This window comes from Zootoca vivipara, chromosome 9 (genome assembly GCF_965207765.1).
Source record: "Zootoca vivipara chromosome 9, rZooViv2.hap1.1, whole genome shotgun sequence".
Lineage (NCBI taxonomy): Eukaryota > Metazoa > Chordata > Lepidosauria > Squamata > Lacertidae > Zootoca > Zootoca vivipara.
In genome coordinates, this window is record NC_142592.1 from 19727071 (window position 1) to 19752456 (window position 25386).

At 38.8% G+C, this 25386-nt stretch overlaps 1 protein-coding gene across 11 annotated transcripts in view; it reads right to left on the bottom strand.

Annotated features, from left to right (window-relative positions):
* The window catches only part of FOXP2 (forkhead box P2), a 346296-nt gene that overhangs the window by 89315 nt on the left and 231595 nt on the right, over positions 1-25386 (bottom strand). The gene's annotated exons all lie outside the window — the stretch shown is intronic.

Genomic DNA, 25386 nt, shown 5'->3' on the forward strand with positions numbered 1-25386 from the left:
TCACATGTGGTTCTTTGAAGACCTAGATGGCACCTATTTTAGGGTAGAAAGGAAAAACGGAGAGCTGCAGGTGCAGTGTCTTTAGTATTGCCCTACATTTAATGGGTGCTCATAGGACACTCTCATTGAATCCTTATGGTTCAGTAGTCCTTTATGATTGGAAGACAGAAATTGGTAACAGAGCTGTATGGGAAAGGAGGGAGTGCGAGAGGGATGGGTAAGAGGATGGAGAGGCAGTAAGTTGTGTATAGCAGAACAGAGGGTGAGCATTATTCATCAATAATTATTTGCAAGGCTGCTTATTAATGTACACAAATACTTTCAAGTTTGTTTGGAAAGTTTTCCAAATATGGTACCAACATTTAGGCTGTGATCTTAAGTGTACCGATTGAAACATATAAACATAAAAATATATAAATCAGGATGCCCACCATAAAAGCACAAATAAAGGAAAGGTAAAAAGGCATTCTATTTTGCACTCAAATTATATCAGACTATTCCAAACGAGTACAGGTAAACAAAGAGCTGAATTTAATTCCACTAACAGTAAAAATGACTATGTTAATCTGTTAGTGCTTCACATAAGCAAATGTTTTATCTTGTTATTCTAACAAAGCAAAGCAAGATGTTCAGAACTTAATCCGGAAATGGAGCAAAAATTAACAGCAGATGAAATTTAAATGCAATGTTCATGAAAATCTGTGTTACATTAAAAATTGCTTTTCTCAAGTTAACCTTTCAACAAGCATGACAAAATTGGGAGAATGAATGGGTCGTTGGCTCATTTCAGACCACAGCAACAGTACAGTAGTTGGGTTTCATTAGTATACATTAGGTAATATGCAGGCCTGCAATTAACTGTTATTATTAATTCCAGGGTAACACAAGGTGCTGGTGGTGGTGGGGACAAGAAACAATTCAACCTTGTTACTAGTCAAAATCCAGATATGCCTATCAGAGCACTCATTGCACAAGGAAGCTGGAGAAAATAAGGTATGCAATGTCTGGTTGAAGAAGCCATGTAAAATATCTCATGGTGTCTTCATTAAAGGAATGCAGCAACAACATTCTAAGCTATCAAGACCAGTTGCAGGGAGTCATTTATAACCCATCCTCTTAAAACACTAGTGGAAATGGCACAAAAAGCCAGCGAAGATGTCCCCTGGCACCAATCAAATTCATTTTGATAAATTACATATTCTCTTGCAAAGGAGAAGCATGTGACATAGGTTTCCCATTGGTCCCTGCAACTCTTGTACCATACTTTCACTATCATTTCACTTGGGAAAATGGTTCCTATCTCACATTTTGCTCCAGCAGCTGGTCCCACATACAGTCATACCTCGGTTTAAGTATGCTTCGGTTTGAGTACTTTCAGTTTAAGTACTCAGCGGACCTGTCTGGAACGGATTAATCCACTTTCCATTACTTTCAATGGGAAAGTTCGCTTCAAGTTAAGTACGCTTCAGGTTAAGCATAGACTTCCGGAACCAATTGTGTACTTAAACCAAGGTACCACTGTACTTCAAGAACTGATAATAAAGATGCCAGCCCAGTGGCCGATGCTCAGCTGAGCCCCTGACAAATGCTCATGTCTATGCTCAGAAATCAAACTGCTATTAACAGGCTACATGACAATACTGCAATAGAATATAACTCATTAAGAGTGTTAAGCTGACTTCCTCCTGCTTTCTTCACTTCCAGGGCATCTGCAGCAGCCCCATGGTGCCTGATGTATCTCATGTAACCCCCAAACAACCTTCTCAGTGCCTGAACCATACCTACCCCTATTCTGTGTCCTGCTAAAGAAGTCCCAACATAAATGAAATAGGGGCCAAACACTTGTGGCAGTACCTGCCACTTTAACAAGATCCTCAAAAAGTGTGATGGTACAAACCCACAGCCGTGCCCTGGAAGCCCTCCCAAGGCAGTACAAGAGTAATTGCTCCCTGTCTGCACAGCACACAAATCTACCTCCTCCTTCATTTATTAATTATCCAAACTTTATTGTTACCTTCCCAAATGAGACACTTCAACACGCACAGTCCTGCCCAAGTAACCCAGATGACATCTCTGAACTAGATAAATTATTTTCCTTAACCAAATAAAGGTCAATGTAAAAGCAACTCTGAACAGGCCCGTTTTACACTGTAAAGCACAAACAGCTAGTAATACCAATATTCTAAATCTCAGTATGTTAGGGGATTGTTACTTGCCATAAGCAGGGCTTTCCTAGAACAGACTCCTAACACCATAGATCTACAGAACATCCCCTGCAGGCTTTGCATGGAAAGATGTTGTCAACCACTTCCATATTGCCTTACTGCTATTCCTAACACACTATGCCAAACACACTTTTTGGCAAAAACAACTTTTCCAGCAGCCAAATAGGCTTCATTCACTGTGAAATAAGTAACTCCCAGAAAGCTTGCAAGTTGCTGGTAGAGGAGACACCTATTTATAGGGATGAGCACCATCTATTCACTTTGGTTTCTCTCAATTTATAATTTTTCCAAGCTTAAGTTCTGCACATTTCCACATAAAATTGCAATTTTATAAAAATTCCTCATGAAAAATAACCAGCATTTTACATATTTCTGTATGCATTTTTGCCTAAAACACACATTTTTGCAAAAAAAGCTATTTTCCTTAATGGAATGCATTTCTGTATGCTATTTATAGTCACCCTTTACCTTGGGATATGCTTTTTTTTGTACACTTTACTCGGCTGGAGGATTGCATTGCAAAATCCAGAGAAGTACAAATTTCAAAGGATGGCTGGGTTCCAATTAATTTGTTGTTTTGAAAAGTGTAAATTAGGTAAATTCAAAATTAAATGTGAACTAAATCAAATTTATTCCCTGTCCCTATTAGTGGATGGTGCCAAAGTCAGTAAAGTAGCCTCTCCAAGGCAGTATGTCTTGAGGCACTGATCTCAGGTCTTTCTGGGTCGTCCCCCCCCCCCATTGCCAATGGCTGGAATTGGCTGACTTGCAATCTCAACAGAGCACCTATTATCTCAGAAACTGCTTTGGTTTGGACACAAACCGCACCAATTGCATAACTTCTCCAGAACTGGAGGACAGAAAGTTCAGAATATACACAACTTGCTGGATGCCACATCAGAAAAGTAAAGGAGGCTTTGAAGACATTATTTATCTCACCTACACATGAGCCAAGGCACAGGTATACATGTATGTATACATAACTTAATAGAAGGAAAACAAAACTCACTCTGAATTTTTATTTCTGCCTATTCTTAAGTTTCCATCAAAAGATTGCTGTTTCATCCACAACAAAACACCACAATGGGTCTCTTCAGATTTCAGATGAATTCTTCAAACTGTTGCTATAAGTTATTTTGAATAGCTACTTAAGAGACATGGCTTCATCTAGTGTGGTCCTGATTTAAGTTTACGCAGCTACAGATCTTAATTTCATAAAGTAGAGTGTGGTTATTAACTCAAGTCTTTCATTTTAAGAAAACTGATATAGCAAAGGAAATTCAAAAGTCACCAAGTGTCTGGAACTGTGAGAACATAAGATATTCTGTTAAGATTATAGTAGCAGAATAAAACGCACAGAAAATATCTATTTACACAATTATGAAATACTAACATGCATATGATGCAATATCCACTATTCTCTCTTTTGCTGCACCATGCATTTCATATTAAAAATGCAACTTGTTTCATTCTCATATGTTGATTTTTTTAACACCAAAAAGAGGGAACCATGCCATATAAAAATTGCTTTTCTCTTTTCGTTGGTCACCTGCCAATTTTTCTACATACAGTGTTATGCACACCCCTTTAAAACAGGTTGTTGAAATATTGGTCCCTTTTTGCCTCTAATATTCTGCCAGAGAACACCTGGCTTCTACTTAATGGGCACCATAAAATGAATTAAAACTAGCATTTGGATTTATTCCACCACACAAGAACAGTATTTAAATAAAGCTTTCTTTTAAAATGGCTTGCAAATTCTGCACATGTAAATCCCAATGAAACAGTGAACTCACTTATGGATAAAAAATCAGATGGAACCAGTCAGTAAATAAGAAACATACTGAAATTAGTTTCACATGACTGTTATTAGTAACTGAAATCATACCACAGAAAGGCCTACACTTTAAAATGTGGTACTCTGGTGTAGCATTTTTACACTAACATATTTCTCCTACAAGTTGTCTGGAAAATGTTGACAAAATATATTAGAACAGAAGATAAACAAAAATCAAATTTGTTCAACTTTAATCAGAAATCATAATAACAACCTTCCTCTGAATCATTAGCTTAATAAAATATGATTGTATATATGTTTATTAAAAAGTACGGTAATGATCCACTACAGAGATAAGAGTGCTTAAACCCACCAAAAACAACATATCCGAGTGCACAAAATTGTGGCATAATTATCTTGTTAGTGGTTTGTTTGTTTGTTTTTGCATACTAAAACCTCATAGTAGTCACATTCCGATGAGTAGGAAACAGTTAAAACTGAGATTTTCACAATTTCAGTCTTTAACGAAATCTTAGCATTGTGAGGTTTGGTGTAAAATGGTGGGTCAGTAACTGCATTTCCCCAGGACACCTGACATCCTTAATATAGATCTCAGGTGCCCTGTAAACTACACACCAAGGGGTTACATATCTCATGGCCTCCAGTGCCTCGGGATGTTCCTACAGCAGAATTTCAGGAAGCAAAAAGGTAAGCAAGGAGGAAAAAAAGACAAATTCCTCCCTCTCTGCTATAGCCAGGTAAGAAGGGCGGTGGAAGGAAAGCATTTCTCTCTTAGATTGACTGAGAATAACTATCAGGGGAATGGTGTCTTGTTCAGAAGTCAACACACCAAGTTTGTATCCAGAATCAAGTAATTATTATAAGTTTTGGGAGACATCAATAATCAAAAAGGCCATGAATGGCATTTTTTAAACTAATTTTAATTGTTAAACCAAAGCCCCACCATATTCACAGTCCATGGAACCACCCATAGCTCTACATTCCTTAAAAAAAATGTTTTGGGATTGGGTTTCCCTAATGAGAGCCATTCTTTCAAAGGAGTTTCAAATGAAGTTTGCAACACAGCATGAATTTGTATGCTTAAATGGAGAGGAGGGGACAACAACCCAGGGCTAGTGAAAGCTTTGGGGTGACTTGCAAGAACATGTGAATGGGCAATTAGAAAATAGCAGTATATAATCAATAAAAATTATCATGTCAAGAATCATACTGCTGTAGCATTCTGAAAAGGGGAATATCCATTTTGTTAAATGATGCATTGATGTTGTGAAAAGAGCAACTTCTTTCACCAAATAATATATCACACATGCATGAAGATTACTTTATTTGTACATAAAGGTCCTCTTTGGAGGTCCTACTCTGGCTGCCCTCACTGAATGAATGAACCATTAGGGAGAGGACCATTTCAGCAGTAGCATCCCGATTTTGGAACAGTCTTCCTGCGGAGGCTCATATGGTACTGTATTTGTAGCCTTTCCTGCATCAGGTGAAAATGTTTCTGTTTACCTAGGCCTTTGGTATTTCTTAAAGCCATTTATGGTTTTAAAATCTGTGTTTTTAATCCTCAGGGTTTCGTGTTTTTGTTGTTTTTATGTAGGTTTTTTAAATGCTTATATTCTATCCCATATTTACATTGGGATGATAATTAAGATTGGTGGTTGCTGTAAGCCACCCTGAGAACGCTGTGTTATGGGGCAGGATAAAAATGCTGAAAGTAAGAATGCTGAAAGTAAGAATATAGATGGAAATGGGAAAAAAAATATATGAATGTAGAATCTTTCTTACTGAAATGTGGTGTACTAGATAGAGGTGCTGATGGGAGGGGGCATTCCCTGACTCCCAGGGAAACAAATGCTACAAAATTGCCACCTGCCTGTTGGGTCCCTGGCTCTTTGGAGAGCACTCTTGGAATATTTAAGAAAGCATTTTATGTAAGCCACTCGCTTCCACAGTGGAATGTGATATAGATCGAGTATGTTGTATACATCTTGTAAACCACAAATTAAAATCCTAGCTGATCCTTGAAACTTTGTGAGCAGTTTGGGCAAAGCATTATTTCTTAACCCATCTACCTGACGGGTTAGTGTGTCAATAAAATAAAATAAGATCCCACTGCAAGGCCCTTTGAGACCTTCAGATAAGATAGGGGGGAAATCATTAGCACGCCGATACTTTTTCTGAGACCACATACAAAAAGCCAGAAGCATTCTTCTAAACTATAGTGTATCACTACAGATCCACACATTTCAAGTAAAATTATTCAGCACATTGAGTATCATGGATCCGGTTCACCAAAGCACATAAGCATGTGATAAATTTTTCAAAAAGAAATACTCCATTACATATTTGGTAAGGCATTTGAGTTTAATCCTATTAAAGTCTTTGGGATCAGAGATCTTGCATATGCTTAAGGTAAGCACTTTATTTGATCAGGACTCCTTCAGGGTTGATTTAGACAAGTATCTTTCCCCAATTTCTCAATGATTTCTAGAGACGCCAGACACTGGGACCCCAATTTAATAAGGTTGGCTGAAGGCATCAGGCAAATAGCCACCGCAGATGGGAAAAGTTACCAACACCTAGCTTACTGACAGCGCATTTGCCATGATATCTGTCGAGCATTGAGTCTAGGTCCATGGGAGTCCTACCATGCAACAAGCTGCACTATAAGGAAGAAACTGTTGTCTGAAGCCAACCTAGTGCAGAGAGTTCTAACTATGATTGACATGTATTCCCTCTGGTGTCCCAGGAAATGACCTGTATATCAGGGGACGTAAATCAGGGGAGGTGATCTATAGCAATAAAATAATCTCAAAAAATTATAAATGTTGCCAGGTGTCGTTTTGGACCCATACTATTTGTTTCTGAGTTGAATTTACCTTCACAGCTAAGACCTTATACTGCTTCTTAAAAAGGGAGGACACCTCCATGACTGCATTCTTGATGGCATAAGGTCAGCTTGTTCAGGTTCTACAAAGAAAGCATTTCTCTGTATGAAAAGTTTCATTGTTTTTGACAACCGCACACAGGCCTACTTCACTGCCTGTACATGCAGCCTAGACAAAGTGGGAAACTGCAAGCCATTATTGTCTCCCACGATATATACATGAAATGGAATACATGGAATCATCACGCGTGTAGGAAATCTGCAGTATCTAATATGACCATCAGTCCCATCAGAATAAATGGGACTTCTGCATACCTAGTGTTTGTGACCACAATTACAGCTCATACATCAGATGGTAACTCACTCACAGCACAATCTGACTGCTTCTGTAATTTGAATTAAAGGGTCCCCTTCTGAAAAGTATGAAGTGGAAACCACATTTTGGAAGATATACTCATTCTCATAATTAGTAAACAATTTGTTTCATGCATATATATAAAATTTTCTGGCTTTCAGAAAGGTGTGAAAAGCTTTGGAGGGAATTGCTGATATTAAAATGTCATTTATTTGATTTGCAAGAGATGTGCTATCCCCTCCCCCCTTTCTTCCCCAGTTAATTTGCACTCCCTCCCCCCTGGAGCGGAAGCAAACTTGTTGGGGGAACAAAACCAACAAAAATTATTAAGCTAGCCTGAAAGATCAGGATTAGAAGAGACCACTGAAACCTGATGTCAGTGTCAGAAACAAGTGAATAGGTTTTCCTTCTAAATTATTTTGTCAACAGCATGGTGGTATCCTTGCTAACCTTATTTGGCACCAGTGAATAATTAGATACACAGGGGTGTGACTCCAATTGAAGGTGTTGGCACTGTAGCACTCTGTGAAAATGTTAACTATGAGGTTAACTCCAATTTTCTCTTCTTTAATTAAATGCACATGGTACTAATGAGGTAACCTACTGTTCCTTGATAGCACTAATTAGCTAAGAGGAGAGTATACTCTCACACTGCAATTTAAACCTAAAAATAAGGTTGAGATATGCTAATTGCAGGCAATTTAAAACAGTACAAGTTGTGGAACTAGTCATAATAAGGGGAACTGACTGCTTTGTAGCTATGCAGCTGCAACTTTGCTTAAAATCAAAACAATCCTCACAATTTTAGGATGATTTTGTAAAGGTATCCAGGAGACTCCTCAAAAATCACTTCGTTGAGTACGGATTAGAAAGGTGGTAGGAAGGAATACCTCTCACATCCTTTGTGGAGTACTGACCCATAAATTAATACTTATTGTAGATTAAGACTGTTCAAGTTCATAAAAATAAAAACTTAACACCTCATATTTTACTAACTTTCAATACAATAGTGGCTTCTCCAGTTATTCAAGACACAAGGTCCACTATAAATATGAGCATTCACTGCAGGATGTGGATATTGTAAAACTAGGGTGGAGTTCAAATATGAACACAAAGATAAGATACACATAGCGGGGTAAGGGTGAACCATAGTATACCTCTACGGTAGAAGAAAACATACTTTAAAATATAAATTTCCCTACAATATTCAGTTCCTCGTATAACAACATTTCCTACTTTAACATCTGTGGAATGTAATAAACTAGGCCACTGAAATTTGGCCACTGAATTGTAGGGCAGAGTGGCACACCATGTCGGTTAATTTTCAGCCTTTGGCTTAAAACTCTCAATATTTGAGTCCAGAAAACGCAGACACCAGTCTTTTTGAGACACACAGCTATTTCCCACAAAGCAATGTACTGTATATGCTCTGGATAGGACTGTGTTTGCTGTTCATTTGCTTCTGGATGAAGAGATGCAGATACATGTATCAGAAATAAAGCTATATGAAAAGGCAGAAGCACTATATCTTTGTGTAAGGCAACAGAGTCTGGATAAAGTTCCACTCCTAGACTCCAAAATGGGCAGATGGGCTCTTATCTGTGACTTGCCCCCCCTTTTTTTAGTTCTTTCTGGTGACGTTCCACACTCGTTAATATTACACTAGGAACAGCCAGAGACAAGATATAGCAATAACCATTTCACACCAAGACCATAATGCTCAGGACCCTAAAGTTTCTCTAGCAGAGCATGTTGATACATGCTTTAGTGTAGGACCACACACAGCATGCTGGAGAACATAGTGAGGATCATGGCTCTAGCGGACCCACAAATGCAAACTCAGGTTTCCTACATGGAGCCAAGAAGCATTCTCAGAAAAAAAAAGATGGCAGCCAACTGTGGCCGTTTTGCCCAACACTTGTCCTTGAGGCACCAAACTGTCCCCCACTGCCCATTGGTGTTACCATGTTATTTGTTGCAGCGTTGCCACCTGATAAGTCCCAAGCCTGCTGTAGTGAGAGCCCCTTGACAACTTATAAGCATTCTATAAGCCATTAGAGATAGTCTAGCTAAAGCTCTCTGACCCTGTTTTTCTCTCCTGTCATAAATTTAAAGAAAAGGGCCAAATCCACTCTGAAGGACACTGTGTTCTTAGCAATGAAAACTTTCAGTGTTCTCATAACGTCAAGGGAATGTCCGACCCTCTCTTGATGATTACTAGATTTAGGACAAAACAAAGCAAAATCAATTCTTGACTCTGTGAAAAACAGAATTAACCTTGGGTTTGAAACCTGCATCTCTGCGGAATACAACTTTGTCTTTATGGAACACACACAAATTAGATTGCATAGACAATGCCCCAACTCAGAAACACTTCTGGCCTATTTTATAGTCCCTAAAAGGGAACGCTAAGGTACAGAGAGGCAGTGTGGTGTTCAAGGCCAGTTCAAATTTCCACTCAGCCATGTTGCTTACTGGGTAATTACCACACACAGGCTCACTTTCTATACCTTAAAATAAGGTTATGATATGATATGGTATGGTATGATATGATATGATATGATAATCTTTATTGTCATTGTCCCCTTGCGGGAACAATGAAATTACTCCGTTATCCCATCCACTCAGATAAAGCATTCCACATAATCCAAAATTACTCCTGACTTAGAGTCAGTTATTATCGCTCAGCCAAACCTACCTCACAGGGTTGATGTAAGGATGAAATTAGGTGGGAGGTCTTTGGTTAAAAGGAATAATAAAAATAAATAAATTATGATACCCAAACAATAGTGGTTGAAAGGATGGTGTAGCACAGGCATCCCCAAACTCGGCCCTCCAGATGTTTTGGGACTACAATTCCCATCATCCCTAGCTAATAGGACCAGTGCTCAGGGATGATGGGAATTGTAGTCCCAAAACATCTGGAGGGCCGAGTTTGGGGGTGCCTGGTGTAGCACAAGTCTTTAGTAGCAGACTTAGAGATAGAGGCACCATCTTCTGAAGCACCTTGAGGGGGCCCAACAAGATGTCACGTGACATTCTGACCTTGTTCTGTCCCTGGCTCCAACAATGGGGGGTAACCCCCTAAAAATTGTGGGGGTCCACAGTGCCTAGCCCCCCTAGAGCTGGTGCCTAAGCTTTGAGAACAATCATAAGACTGAAGTATTAAATTAAAAGTGAGGATTCTGAATCACCATCAGTGGCCAGAGTGGCCATGATGAAACAACAGATATGGGGAGGTATGGAAATCCCTCCCCCCCCTCTCTCTCTCTCTCTCTCACACACACACACACACAGAGAGAGAGAGAGAGAGAGAGAGAGAGAGAGAGAGAGAGAGAGAGAGAGAGAGAGAGAGAGAGAGAGTGTCTCAGGTTATATTGTGTTTCAGCAGTGGACTTTCTGTGCCCCACATACCTCATTGACATCACTCAACTAAATATGCACAGCCAAGTAAGAATCTATCAGAGGGCATTCTGCACCTACCCCAAAATATAGGTGGTAATACGGTAGCAAGCAATCTGAAATAAAAAGTCTAAACACCAGTGATTGCCATAGGACACAAACCAATAAATCAGACCTTCAGACTTATTTCCTTGATTAATAAAATCTTTTTAAAAGTGTGAAAACAATCAGCTCCACTTAAGGAAGAATTGCCAGTGCACTGTTGAAGATTAGACGGTTTGAAATTATGACCGAAACAGAATGTTGTTGTAATGGGTTCAAAGCCTTTTAAATGCTGCTCTCATGTACTTTCTCACCTGACTCTTCCTTGCTTACTATGATGTCAATAGCTATGTTCTTACTCAGATGACGGGCTACATTCATTCAGTGCACTCTACTGAAGCAGCTAAGGTGAAATCAGGTCCATAGTACGGATTTTGCCATGAGAAGATGGTTAATCAACATACATAAATCAAAACCTAAATAAAGATAGCCCAGTACATTCACAATCATTTAATTTAATATTTTCATATTTAATTTAATACGAATATAGGATTAAAGTGCCTTTTACTTTTATAACATTTAAAATAAGCACCCACTGCTTAGTAGGGAAGGAACAACTTGCGCAGGTCCCCTGTGGTTATGGACTTGGTCAAAACAAAGTTCATTTCCTTGTTCACTCATTCCTTATTGACCTGTGTATATCATAACCCCTTACAATTTGGTAGGCCACTAATAGCTTGGGTGTTTTAATATTAATCCCACAATTTAATGCTTTAAAATTTGCTCACAAGCTTCAGCAGTTGATGTTCTTCTTCTTGAAATACGTTGAACTGGATTGACAGTGTGTATAGCTTTATTCTAGGAAAAATAATTACAAGGCAGCCCTTTTTTATATCTCTAAATCCATGTTTCTGAAAACAAGACTGTGAAAAAAGAATAGACCTAACTAACAAAAGAGCAATGCATGTGCAAAACTGAGAAATATTGCTGGTCTTCTCAAAATTCTTGTAGTGCCCCTAGAAACTCCTTGTATTATTTGCCTGAAGAGATGCCTCTACATTCACTTCAAGTTATGATTTGGCAAAATTTTGGTGGCAACTCTAATGAAAGGTTAGATTTCTAGAAAATTTTCAATAACAGAATGGCTCAGCAGCAGCGCTAAGTGGGAGGTGGGGTAGAGTGGCAATAGCACCCTCATGGCACAACTGCATTTACCAGGATGGGGAAAGGCGACAGTGAGATTGGGGGAGCTCTGGGTTGGTGGCAGAGGTGGACTTGTCCCATCCTGGGAAGTGCAGCACCTCCTCTGCTTAGGAGGATGCCACTGCCACTGTGCTTGCCCTCACGCACTGCTGCAGGAATGGCTCTTCAACGTTCCTTGAATGTCAACCCAGCAAATGTCACAAGTGACAAAATACAAAATGCAAAGTTATCAGAGCCATCAACAGGATGGGTTGCAGAGAAAGAATAATTGCAGACAGAAAACCTCAATAGACACTTTACCACTGATCTCAGTGGAACAATGCGTTCACCCACAGACCTTGACTGAACTTGCCATGTATCCATACGGAATGGCTGTGCAAGCTGATTGCTGCTACATGCAAATTTATTTCCTGACAGCCAAACTACACCTAGTATATTTTACTGGCAGAAGGTGGCAGATAAACACTAAGATGAAACCTTTTTTATTATTATTGAATTGAAAGGCAACTCATTGTGGGGAAATGCTACTGTTGGAATAATCTGTATCTTTGCAAAGAATGAATATACAAATCATTTAGTTTGCACAGTATACTATACGGTAGATGTTGACTGACTAATTGTGGTAAATGATAGTCTACTTACTTATGTAGAAGGTACATATTTCAAAATCACAGAGGATGCTATTTATTCTTAAGAGAAAATAAATGTGATTGATCATTATTTTGTTCTAGTTATCAAACTTTTTACAGCAATACAACTTCATGCGTCTGGAATGCTTTCATAACCACTTCTTTCATGGCAAAGGAATTTGTGAAGCGCACTGGAAGAATCTAGTGGATAATTCTCACCCCCTGAAATGGATTTCTGCAGAAATTCAATTACTTAAATTGAAGTTCAGCTAGCTTCCTATGAAGGTTAATTCTTCACTGCCCCCCCACCCCAACTGCTAATTGTTCTTTAAGTCAAGGCATCCAGCATTTTTTGTGGCTATGTTTCCATTCATGGTTGCAATGTATCAATAAGTTATATATTCTTGTGGGTTTCTACAGGATCACATAAATTGATTTGGTGCCAAAAATATTGCAAGAATTAAACATTTTCACAGTCAGGCAATGAACACTAGTGAATATGCTAGAGTTCCTAGACGAATGCCTATCAGATTCCATCGAAGCAAGAAGGCTTTCCACAGATCTGCCTGTAATTTGAGGATAATATGATGGAAGTGAAAACTCTAGCAATAATGTCAGACACGTTACTAAAATCGCTAGGAAAGGCCATTTGTAAACTTTACTACTTTTGGTTTGGCTGTATTTTAATTTGTCTGTCCCTGTTGCGAGAACTAAAAGAAAACACTAAGCAATATAATTTAACTCTTCTCTACATAAAGCAGCATGATGCAAGTATTCTTACTCTGGACTTAAGCAAGTAAACACTCATGGTGGTTTAAGTTCCTCACTGTAATAGCACAAGCTGTGGCATTTTGCCAGCAATTCAGATGACACTGCCTATGTTCATGAACAGCTGAGTTTAGGATCATGAACTAAGTGAAAGTGACCGAGTAAATATTGAGCAACGCAGAATTTCTGCTACAGTTTTATGACGCATTTCAAAAGAAATTGTTTGAATGTTTGTTCTATGAAGAACTGTTTGAAGTGTTTGGCATCAAGTTCTGATTGCTGCAGGGCAAAGATTTTATAGATTAACTTTACTCACATATAAGGGTTTCACGTAACTATATTTCTACCTTTAATGAAGAGATGTCAAAAAATGGATGCAAACCTAAACTATCATGTTTTGATACGCCAAATCTTCTTAGGATGCAATACATGTATGCCAATGATACAATTCTACAAATGCTTAAATCTACTCAGAAATAAGGGTTGTGTGAGGAAAACACTGTTAATGGCACCTATAGTGAGCTCTGAAAATGTCACATTAATCAACAAAATAAAAAGTTTCCTTTCGGGATTTTTGCCACAATAACTACAGTCTTGAAAGAAAATCAAGCTCAAGTGCAAAACAAAGAAAAAGTGGATTCGATACGCTAAATTTTACAAACACTCCATAGCTAGGCTTATCAAATGTCAAGAGGGGACAAAATAATATTTTCATGCAGCATTTATGAAACAAATCACTAGAAAAGTCAATGTCAAAATCAGAAGAGTTTCATGATGTTTAAAGACACCCCCCTCCCATTTATAAGCTCATTATCCAATAGTGGCTCTCAAGAATAAAACTAATTTACATTTAAAATACGAGTATGGTCTACTCTTTAAAAGCACAGTGATAAACACACCAATTTGACAATTACATTAATATAGGTATTTGCATAATCTGCCTTCTACACCTGTTCTTAATTTGAAGCAGCTGCAGGACAAATCACATCACAATAATCTGAATGGGTAGCTGGTTGTGCCATCCCATAATTTATGCACTCTAGTATTTTCCCTGAGGGTTATTAAAAAAAACAAAAACCCAACAGCATAGGAAGTCATGGTGGTTTTGTGGGTTTCTGTTTTTTGTTTTGTTTTGTTAGGATCATTTAGGTTTAGCATTTATAGCTAAGATGGTAAAGCACATTTAAGAAGAGACTTTTTTTTTTGCTAAGTTTCCTCTGACAGTGGTCATGTTGTTGGCTTGAGAAACATTAAACCCAGCACTATTACAGGTTATTAGACAAATGCACCTCCTACAAAGTGCATTAAGGTGATGGAAAGCTGGCCTATATAAAGCAGTAGATTGAGTAATATTCACATGCTATGTACACACAGAAAAATGAATCGGATAAAAGATCACTTCTTTCAAGCTGTGCCCTCTTTACAGTCACAGTTTGTCATCTTCTCCCTCTGCAGCAACAAATAGTGGCAAAGTTATTTTTTTTTTTTTAAGTATTTAAGTTCATATATATTAAAAACAATTGTATATGCTTAGCTATATTTAGCACAAAAGATCTAGGGAGCATCTAGCTGACAAGTAGGCCACCTCCCTCCAAAATAAGTAGTAGGCCATCTCGTGAACTAAGTGATTTCAAACAACATTGTGTATATAGCAATGCAAGCAGAAAACCAAGTGGGCACAGCTAAGTATCTTAATAAGAAGTTATATGGGGCACAGAACATCAAAATGCTCCTCCGAAGAAGGGAACAAGAACAGAGATTGCCTGCCAGTGAGTTTAAACTCACTCAAGCAGGGAAAAGTAGGTTGAGGCAGTACACGACAAACTCTTAAAGATGGAAGCCGCTTGTTCACATCTCTGTGCAGTCTCCCTCTGGGTGGCTGCCTCACCCAGAGATGGATATAGAGAGGGATCTGACAATTGGGAAAGACTTCACAAGTATACAACCATCACTCTACTACATGGAACATACATATGTTCAGGATGCTTTGTTTACTAGCAATTTGTCTAGATACTTAGATGATACACAAACACAGACATATCTTTTTTTCTATAGATAAAACATACCCACTTAACATTTTTTAAAGAAAAGCATAACCAAATGCAAATATCAACAAATCACAGTAGGCAACTAAAAAGTTGTCTGCCATATAACTTCAATAGATTTTAAAATCCACTAAACAATGACCTTTCAGCTCATTGGAGAAAAGCAGTCCTCGTAAAGAAGATTTATATCTTTGTGAGCCTGTTCAATTAAATAAATAGGCTGTATTGCTGCAGTGAAATTCCTCTTAAAGGTCTTTAATAACTTTGAACATAGGAACCACAACCAGATAGCTGTCCAACTTAGCAACTATGCCGTCACATCCCTGAAATCAATTGGAATTACTGAAATTTGTTTAGGAATGAAGGTTGTGCTTTAATTGTAAAGTTCCACAATATAACATGTAGCACAACAATGGAAACAAACTTATAATGATCAGAGGTAACTGTAGTCCAAAGCTTCACAGAACCACTGGCTTTTTAAGACACAGATGTTTTAAAATAATTTACTTTCTGGAGTGTTCCTGTATGCCATTATGATAGAAGCAGCCTTGACAGTGAAAATTTCTTTTCTCAGAGTATGCTCTAGAATATCATTAGCTAAGGAGATTAAGTGTGATTTAATAGCAGTTATGTTAATGATCTATAAATGTTCTTTAAAAGGATATAAAGTCACAATAATTTGTTTTAAAAAACTAGTGTAAAGAGTACTATGCAAGAAACTGTGAAAATCGCATAAGATTAACAATGCTGAGTTAACTCTAAAACGTTTGGCGAGAAAATTTAGCAACCAATTCCAAGACAAGAAGATGAATGCTAGTGTTTCTACTGCCAAGATAGTTTTTAGTTTGTGTGAAGCAAACTACCATTTCCAATAAGATTGTTAGTCTCCTTAACTATGAGCAAGAGGTTGTTTTAAAAGTAATTCATCTAAATCTAAAAAGGTATCGTCAGGAGTCTTGGTAAATGTTTCCCAAACAATGCTTTATTATTACACTTCTAGAACCAATTAAGTGCAAGGTGACTTTCTCCAAAGCCACTATTTTAAGTACATTACACACTTCTGTGGTGTGACCTGGTAAAAATCATTTGTGCCAAGACCACTCTGTCCAGTTTAACATTTGCAGATTTTGAAAATTAGGTTAGAAACTGAAGGAATTCTGAAACAAGGACTGAACAGTTGCCTTCAGCACTGAGCATCTATCCCAGGCTTCCTCAACCTTGGCCCTCCAGATGTTTTTGGCCTACAACTCCCATGATCCCTAGCTGGCAGGACCAGTGGTCAGGTATGCTGGGAATTGTTGTCTCAAAACATCTGGAGGGCCAAGGTTGAGGAAGCCTGATCTATCCCTTCTGTTTCATTAATTATCACCAGGCCAAGGCATGGTGAAGTTGCAACAACACAGGATGTTGGCCAGAGTTTTATTGATTACAGGTGCAGGTTTTTAGCAGCCATTGGTTGTGTATCCTGAATCAACCAACCTACTGCTTATTGACTATTCGGCAGGGTTAACTAAGGTTAAGGGATTTCCCTATGACATACATCAAATCAAGGCAACCCTTCCCCGGAGATCACCATTTTGGGGGTGCACTTGTGTAGGCTCCCCCTGCAATCTAGAACCCTGGGTGAGTATAGCAGGAACCCCTCTGCACATATTTGTCCTGAACACACAGGAAGTGGGAATAAGCTGCATGACAATAGGGATGGGAGCAAAAGAAAACATCCCCACAATTCCTTTGTACTCTGCTTCCCTTCCATGTGAGCTATGACTTTTATCTATCTAACCATTTTTAAAAGTCAGCACTACATCTCGTGGCAATTGGTTTATAAGGTTTCCATGAGAGAAAATGTTAAAATATATATTTTTAAAAGGAAATTTTATTCTTCAGATACAAATTAAATATATGAACCTTACATAGTGACTTTCAATTTTTAGTTCTGCATTGTACTATTATTTTATATAAAGGAACGAGGCTTCCTCATTGTATCAACTCAAATGTGCCCCTCGGCTTTCACCTGAGAATGTGCAGTAACACCAGTGTCAGGGAGATGTCAAGATTGCAACTTTAAGACAATGTGCCACTATGAGAAGTGTCAGCATTTTGAGAGAGTGTTAAGTTGCATTTCCACCTTGTATTATATCTCATTCCACTTTAGTGTGTGCTTAAAGTTCTTTGAAGAGTTACCTAGTAATATTACCACATCATCAGCTTAACCAACTTTCAACCTCTATTCCTTCAATTCTAACTTGCAGAAAAGACCTCCTATAACACTGATAAATGTCCAAAAAGTTGGTTTTTAACATTTTAATTCTATTATTAAGAAATTGCAACAAAGCAATCTCGAAGGTTACAAAATATATTGCAATTCTAAAATAGTCGTTTGGAAATATTGTATAGAGGCAATACAAGTGCAAGAGAACCAAGGCAGTCAGTGCTACAAATTTGCAGAGCATTAAGAACTATATTATACCAATTGAAAGCTTGAGCAGAACTATAATTCAGTATAGGTTTCCATTTAAACTATGCAGGAAGATCAAAAGACAAAAGGAACCACAAAACAAAACTATAGAATTTGCTACCTAAAGGCATAGTAATGGCTGCCAATTTGGATTACTTTATTTATTATTACTTGATTGTTAGTTGCCATTACAAAACAATAGTGTCAAAGTGACCCAACAACAACAACAAAGCCAACACATAAAAGCAATTTGAAGTCAAATTTAAAATGACGTACAGAACAAAATCCCTAAAAAATGCTAATCAGGCCACACAATAAGTAGAAGTCCTATCTCACCCCATTAAAAGACTAGTACTACAGTAGGTGATCCTTGATGTCCGGGGTCTTGAGAGGCATAAGGCCTTTTGACCAAAACCAGCCTGGAAACCTTTCGGTAGCCGGTGCAGTCAGGCCAGATTTAGTGCAGTATTTTGACCTCAGTAATTTGGCTTCAGAATTCTGCACTAGCTGTAGTTTCCAAACGGTCAGCCCCGCATACAACACATTGCAGTAAACTAAATTAGAAGTTACTAGAACACAGACAACTGAATCTGAATCAAAAATATAACACCTTGCCATGTACAGCATGGGAAAAAAATCATTCCATATTTAGTTTAAGCAAACCATGTGTCTGTTCAGGGGTCATGGCAGCTTGTCTACAATGACCAAGAAAATATATTGGGCTGCTCTTGCACACATGGCTGAGCTCTTGTATAAAGGCATTGTTTACATCAGGCATAGGCAAACTCGGCCCTCCAGATGTTTTGGGACTATAACTCCCATCATCCCTAGCTAACAGGACCAGTGGTCAGGGATGATGGGAAATGTGGTCCCAAAACACCTGGAGGGCCAAGTTTGCCTATGCCTGGTTTACATGAACTGACATCACCTCCACAGTGCAGCTGTCCCACAGTGTGCTGCAGCCACTATGGAAATTGCAGCTGGTTGTGTCTACAACACCAATAAGCCAAAAGCAGGTGGCGTCAGAGCTAGAAGTGGCCCATTCATTTTTGCCACACTCTTTCTCTCCCATCTTTTTTCTTTCCTTCTTCCATTTCTCCCCCCTCTCCCCCCTCCTCCACTAAAAAAACCACCCCCGTTGTGTTTTGGTTTAGAAAAAGGCCATGAGCCTAACTGCTGGTCTGTGTGTGCATGGAAGATTAGCACTATGGAAACTAGCCTGAGTGAGCCATGGGCTCCAGCAGTTGCCCTCCCATCTCCTCTTCTAGGTGTGGCTGTAAAGAGGAGAATGGAAGGATTTGCTTCCATTTTCAACTAATCACACTTACAGTATTTTTCGCTATGGTTTATCTGAACAAGCCAGGATTGTGAACTGCCATTTAAAGCCATCTCCTTCACAGAAGCCACATTTAAAAACTAATCACTGTTTGTTGCATTTCAGAGACATAACAAAAGCCCACAGTTGGTTTAAAACAGGGAGCAAATGATCCCAAGAGCCAGCCAGCCTTGTGCCATACTGCTACTCCATGGTTCAGTATTACGCTGAAATGAGGCCAATGTGTGCTATGGTAAACTTTTCATAAATTTAGCTGCCAACACAGACCGCTTGCTTAAATGCTCCTTTAAATAACAGACATTTTTTTCTTAGATTATATTTATTTAGTGGATTTGTCTTTCTAATTTTTTGGAGTAAAATAAAGAATCAAGAACTGGGATTGTAATCTCCTTTTTTCTTAAATTTTATTTACTAACTTAGCTGTGAATCTTTGCAAGAGAATGGGTGTGAATATATATATTTTCCACTTATTTTCTTGTCCCTACAGGCTAATAAAATAAACACCAAGTAATTAAACCTATAGGTACATTTAACTTTCCTCACACCAACTTATATAAAATGATTACTTCAATTAAGTGTTCATGCTAAACAAACAAAGCTTACCTTAGCCACCCGCTATTCCATTCAGCTTGATATTTATACAACACGCTTGGTACACACAGAGCTTAACCCTTTGCTTTCAGGAGTCATGATTTCCTGACACATGACTTCTAATACAGAATGTTTAAGTACCAACAATAGAGGGGGGGAAATATGCTGGTCCTAATATTTATTTTACAAACTTATATCTTGCTTGTTTTTCAAATGAAAAGCCAAAGTGGCAGCAGCAACAACAATAATAAAAACCAGCCATGGAAACAATTCAACCAAATTATACATCAAAACCGTAGCTTGATAAACAAGGCCACAGTAAACATTACAAAAAAGCCATCAGAATTAAACAAAATACCAAAAAGAAGGCCTTTTAAAATATGCATGTCGCCACCAGCCATTTAAAATAACATAGTGAGCTTGCTTGAAAAGACATTCCACAGTGTGGTGCCACTGCTGAAAAGGCCCTACTTTATTCTCCACTTCACAATGTCAAAAGAGACCTAGAGCAGGAATATCAGAATATGATCCAAGTGTGTAGGAAGGCTCATATGGAAGTTGATGGTCGCAGGTCCCGAGCTGTTAAGGTCTTTAAAGGTCAACACCAATCAGTATCTTCAATTGAGCCCAGAAGCAAAATGGCAGCCAGTGCCGATCACACACTGGTGTGATATAATTTGAAGCACCTAACACAAGTCAGCATCCCAACTGAAACTTTTCGCACTAGTTACAATTTTCTAAATGTATATAAATGGCAGTCTTACATAGGCTTCTGCCACAATAGTCTTATTCTTATGTGTTACATTCCTCACATGATGAGGGATATATCAGAGATAAGTGCACTAGGTCAGCTCACCATTCCCACTGCCTCCATAAGTTTTGGGGTGGGTAGGGGAGATAACAACAGTGGGGCCTGTTTTCTGATTTATTTATTTTTGTGGGCTTCCCATGATATTTAGAATTCAGATTTTTCTGAATTTCCTCACTATAAATGTTTGTATGGCCTCTCCAGTACCTACAGTTAAACGGACTCAAGGAGTAAAGCCAAGCTACCGGGTATAAACCTGATCTTTTCAACCCCATCCAGAACAGGTTGTAAACCCAGACCTGAGTCACACAGTCCACCCATCAACATTACTTCTGATTTGTCTGGATTAAATTTTAGCTTGCCCTGCCCAACCAGTCCTTCATAGTCACCAAATAGCATTTCAGCCTTTCTACTGCTTCCCTAAGAGGACAATTCAAAGCAGAGTTTGGTGTCATTAGCACAGTGATGGCTCTGCACTCCAACTCTCTGGATGAGTTCACCCAGCAGTTTCATGTATTTATTAAACTGTGCAGGGACAAAATGGAACCTCACAGAACCCCATACATTACCAATCAGTTAACTAACAAATGAAATAATAAAGGAATATTTCTGTAACTCACTAGTTGTCATAAAGTATGGCAACGGGAATTTGGCTGGATCTGGAAATTGTTAAGTGGTGAGCATACTGGAGTCTCGGGTGATTAATGAGGTGGCAAGTTTGTGGTGGATGACACACCAAATCATTCGAAATAGAAAAACCCAAAGTGGACTGCAAAAAGCTAAAAAAATGATTTCCTCAGAGTAAGTGTGCAACGAAATGGGCAATTAGGTAAGTATACGAATACATGGATAAGTATATGAACTGGATGTACTAACCTAGAAAGAAGTCTTGGGGTTCAACAAAATCATAAACTCAGTGAGCAGCAGGGGTGTAAAAGGCATGCTGAATGAGGGTAGTTGTGGAAATTAAAACAACCAAAACTGGCATTATGTTATATAAATCTGTGGTGTGGCCACATGTAGAATATTGCATACAGTTCTAGCCACTGCCTCACAAAAAAATTATCATCAAATAACAAAAGGTGCCAAAAAAAATAATTAAAAAGAAATACACCATCTGCTCTACATCTGATGATACAAATTTTGACAATTGTTGGGCAGGTGGGTGTGGTTTGCTTGAAATGGCTTCACAGGGCAAATGGGGAAGTTTGACAGATCTAATTAGGCTGGAGATTTCCCACTGCTGGCTAAACAGTCTGGCAGGGATGCTTCCGAGTGTCAGACAGTCTTTCGCACACACCCTGGGAGATGCCCAGGACTGCCCCTGGGGCATGCTGCAAGGCATGTGATGTGTCACTGAACTATGGTCCTTTCTCTCATTGTCTAAGAGGCTACCTTAGCCCAACAGCCAGATTTTGAGGGCAAGCTCCAAAAACACATCTCAAAGTCTAGAACCAAAAGCACGTGAGCAAAAATCCAGCTTTCTATTGTGTGAACGTGCCATATGAACATTCACTTCTTATTATGAGATTTCCCCCTTTTCATAGCTATCCCAAAGGTCAGCTGAAGTTGTGTTTCTAAGTCTGCCAAATTTAAATAGTGCTGACCTACATTAAAAAGAGTTATTAGAATTACTGAGGTAATGTGTATTAAGCTCCTTAAAAACTCATAGTTTTATACTTTCAATTGTATATTATATATTTTCCCCCTTTTTTGGTAGCTTTAGTATCAAAGATGCTTAAGGAAAACTATTTCAACTGTGCATGTGGTTTTTACCTTGAGTTTCCTTTTGAGGTTGTGGCACCACAATTTAGGAGAGTTTAAAATGCACTTTTTTCCGTTTAATGGAAGAAGAGGCTGCGAGATAAACCTTTGAGGACAGTGAGTCTATGCTTGGTACACATATAGAACTTAAGTTCATGGTCAAATTCAGGGTGTTCAAGGCACAAACCCTGCTTTAGCTAACACATTTTTGTTCAATAAAGCCTTAACATTCAGCAGCCAGTCCATCTATCACTATTAGTTTGCTATCAACATAGTAATGTCCTAATGGGAACCATGATTCATTCTTCCAAAGCATTTATCTGCGGTCCAGTAAAAGATGATTTTTTAAAATTAAAGGCTCAATAGTTTAACTACTTTTAATGAACATGCAGTACAAGTGACCACAATGAAATGAATTTTCAAGAGAAGTACCAACATACTGCTTTGGAAGAAAGTCTGCACTTTTTAAGAAATATTTGATAGTGTTGTTTGATGCACATGATTTAACCCCCAACTCCGACAAAAAAAAAACCACAGGAAAAGGGCCCTTCTACAACTGCCATTGTGTAGGTTTACGTTGTTTGCAGTGATTTTCAACTGATGGGTTTGCCAACATAACCAAGCCCATTATCTGCTAGAAAATAATAAAAAGACATGCATTGTATAGAACTTTCATTTAAATAAATACCACATTGTATAAATCAGCTTTGCCTTTAAATAAAAACATGGTATACACAGGAGATGTGATGGCAAACATTACCTAATTCTCCCCGTTTGCTTGCTGATGTGTGAGCCAGGTATAAAGTTTTATTAGGTTTTTTTATTAGACTTATAATGCAGTTCCAACCTGTCTCCATTTGCCAGATCAGTCAGTTGTGCCAAAACAGAGGAAATTAGAAACACACCAATATGAAACCCTTTAAGATGCTGATGGGCTATGCTGGTCCTCTTCGGTTACTTCAATCTGATCCTAAACCCGCTTACTTCTGAGAATCTTCTGCTGAGTTCATTGAGGATTACTTCTGGATTAAAACTCTTAACATTGGGATCTGTATGCATATTTACTCAGAAGTAAGTTCCACTGTGTTCAACGGGGATTACACCCTAGTAAAAAATTAAGGTGGTAAGAAGAGATGCTTACAGGATTTTCTGGGCCCAGTTCACTCTGTATGTGAATTGGGCTCTCCAGTCCAGCTGTAGAAGAGGACATAGATTTATATAAAATGTGCATATGCTTTGTGTTGTAGGTAAATGTATGTCCCTTTTTTGCAGATGGAGTTGAGGCCCTCAAAATAAATCATTGGTTGCAAACATCATAAAATGTGTAACAGAATGTGAACGGGTAAAGCTTTCCCTATCATTGTATTTCCATAGTAGAAAAACCTTTACCTGTTGGATTTCTGCCTGTCACACCCTTCTTAAAAGCACAAGAATCCTACTTCCCTCAATGCCAACCCTAAACCAAAACCAAGGCTGCACTTCTGTACCCACTGACCTAATAGTGAGTTTTGCATTTGTCATTGGGGAGCAGAGTGGGGAATTATTTAACATCCACTTGTATGTAGTAGAATTAGCAAAAAATAATGTATAGAAGATCAAACCTATCCATTCTTAAGGAAATCAGCCCTGAGTGCTCCCTGGAAGGACAGATCGTGAAGCTGAGGCTCCAATACTTTGGCCACCTCATGAGAAGAGAAGAATCCTTGGAAAAGACCCTGATGTTGGGAAAGATGGAGGGCACTAGGAGAAGGGGACGACAGAGGACAAGATGGTTGGACAGTGTTCTCGAAGCTACGAACATGAGTTTGACCAAACTGCGGGAGGCAGTGCAAGACAGGAGTGCCTGGCGTGCTATGGTCCATGGGGTCACGAAGAGTCGGACACAACTAAACGACTAAACAACAACAATGTATAGGGAGTACCGGATCTCAGATGAATGCACCACAGGAATGAGGCATCCTGGTTTATAGGAAAAACAGGGATTCCTATTGCCTGGTTTCCCCAAAACACAGCTCTGATTGTCTAAAAACACTGAATGGTGACAATAGACAGGCTTGGTCATCACACTGAAATTACTCAGGAGGGTATCTGCACATTTTGCTTCATAACTTTTTAGAAGGGCTTGCAGCTGTGGGTCTGGTAGATCAGTACCTTCTGTACCTGTCTTTTGGTAACCCTGATTGTAAGTCCCACAAACCCAGTTTGCACTATTAAATCCTCACTTAATGAGCCAAATTATTCATGGGTTTAGTGTGTTTGCACGCATCCCCTTCGCTCCTACTTCATTCACCCCTTTGTGTGAGCAAGGAACAAACCAGGAAGCCACAGCAAGCCACAGTTTCTTGTTACGTGTGAACCAGGAACACCCCCCCCCCACAGGCTCTATCATGGTTAACAGCTTCTGCTCATGGGAACAGGGATGCAAAGCCAGAGCAAAGGGGCTGAGTGATCTGGATTTGATTGTGCAAATGCAGCTACTGTGTTCAATGACATTTACAGTTTAATAAGTGAGTATAGGATTGCAGCCTAAGACTGCACCAATCCCAGCACATCAGGCATTTAAATGTTCTTTTTAAAATGCAATTGCATCAATGAAACAATGGAACAAGTCAACATTAAATATGGCTTAACAAAAATAAATGAAGTGTCACTATTTGTGACCCATGGGGTCACAAATTCAATATAAATTTCCACTACCAAATGAACAACACAGAGCTTTGCATTGGCAGTTAATATCAGAAATATATAAACTAGGAGAGGCAAACTTTTTTTAGCCTGAGGGCCATGTACTCTCATGAGAAAACATCTGGGAACCATATGCTGGGCGTGGGCAGGGTCAGAGGTAAACATGGATGGGACTATAAAGAATAGTGAGGTGGGGAACAATAGATGTGACTCCTACCTTTGTACAGCAGACTGCATTCTAACCACACAAAAGTCAGAAGATTCTACATGGTCACACCCATACATCTCTCAAATCTCCATGAAGGTAAGTAAGAGGCATTGTCACAGCTCACAAGTACTTTCCAGCCACGCAAACACATTCAAGAATAGCAATGAGCAGGACTGGTGAGG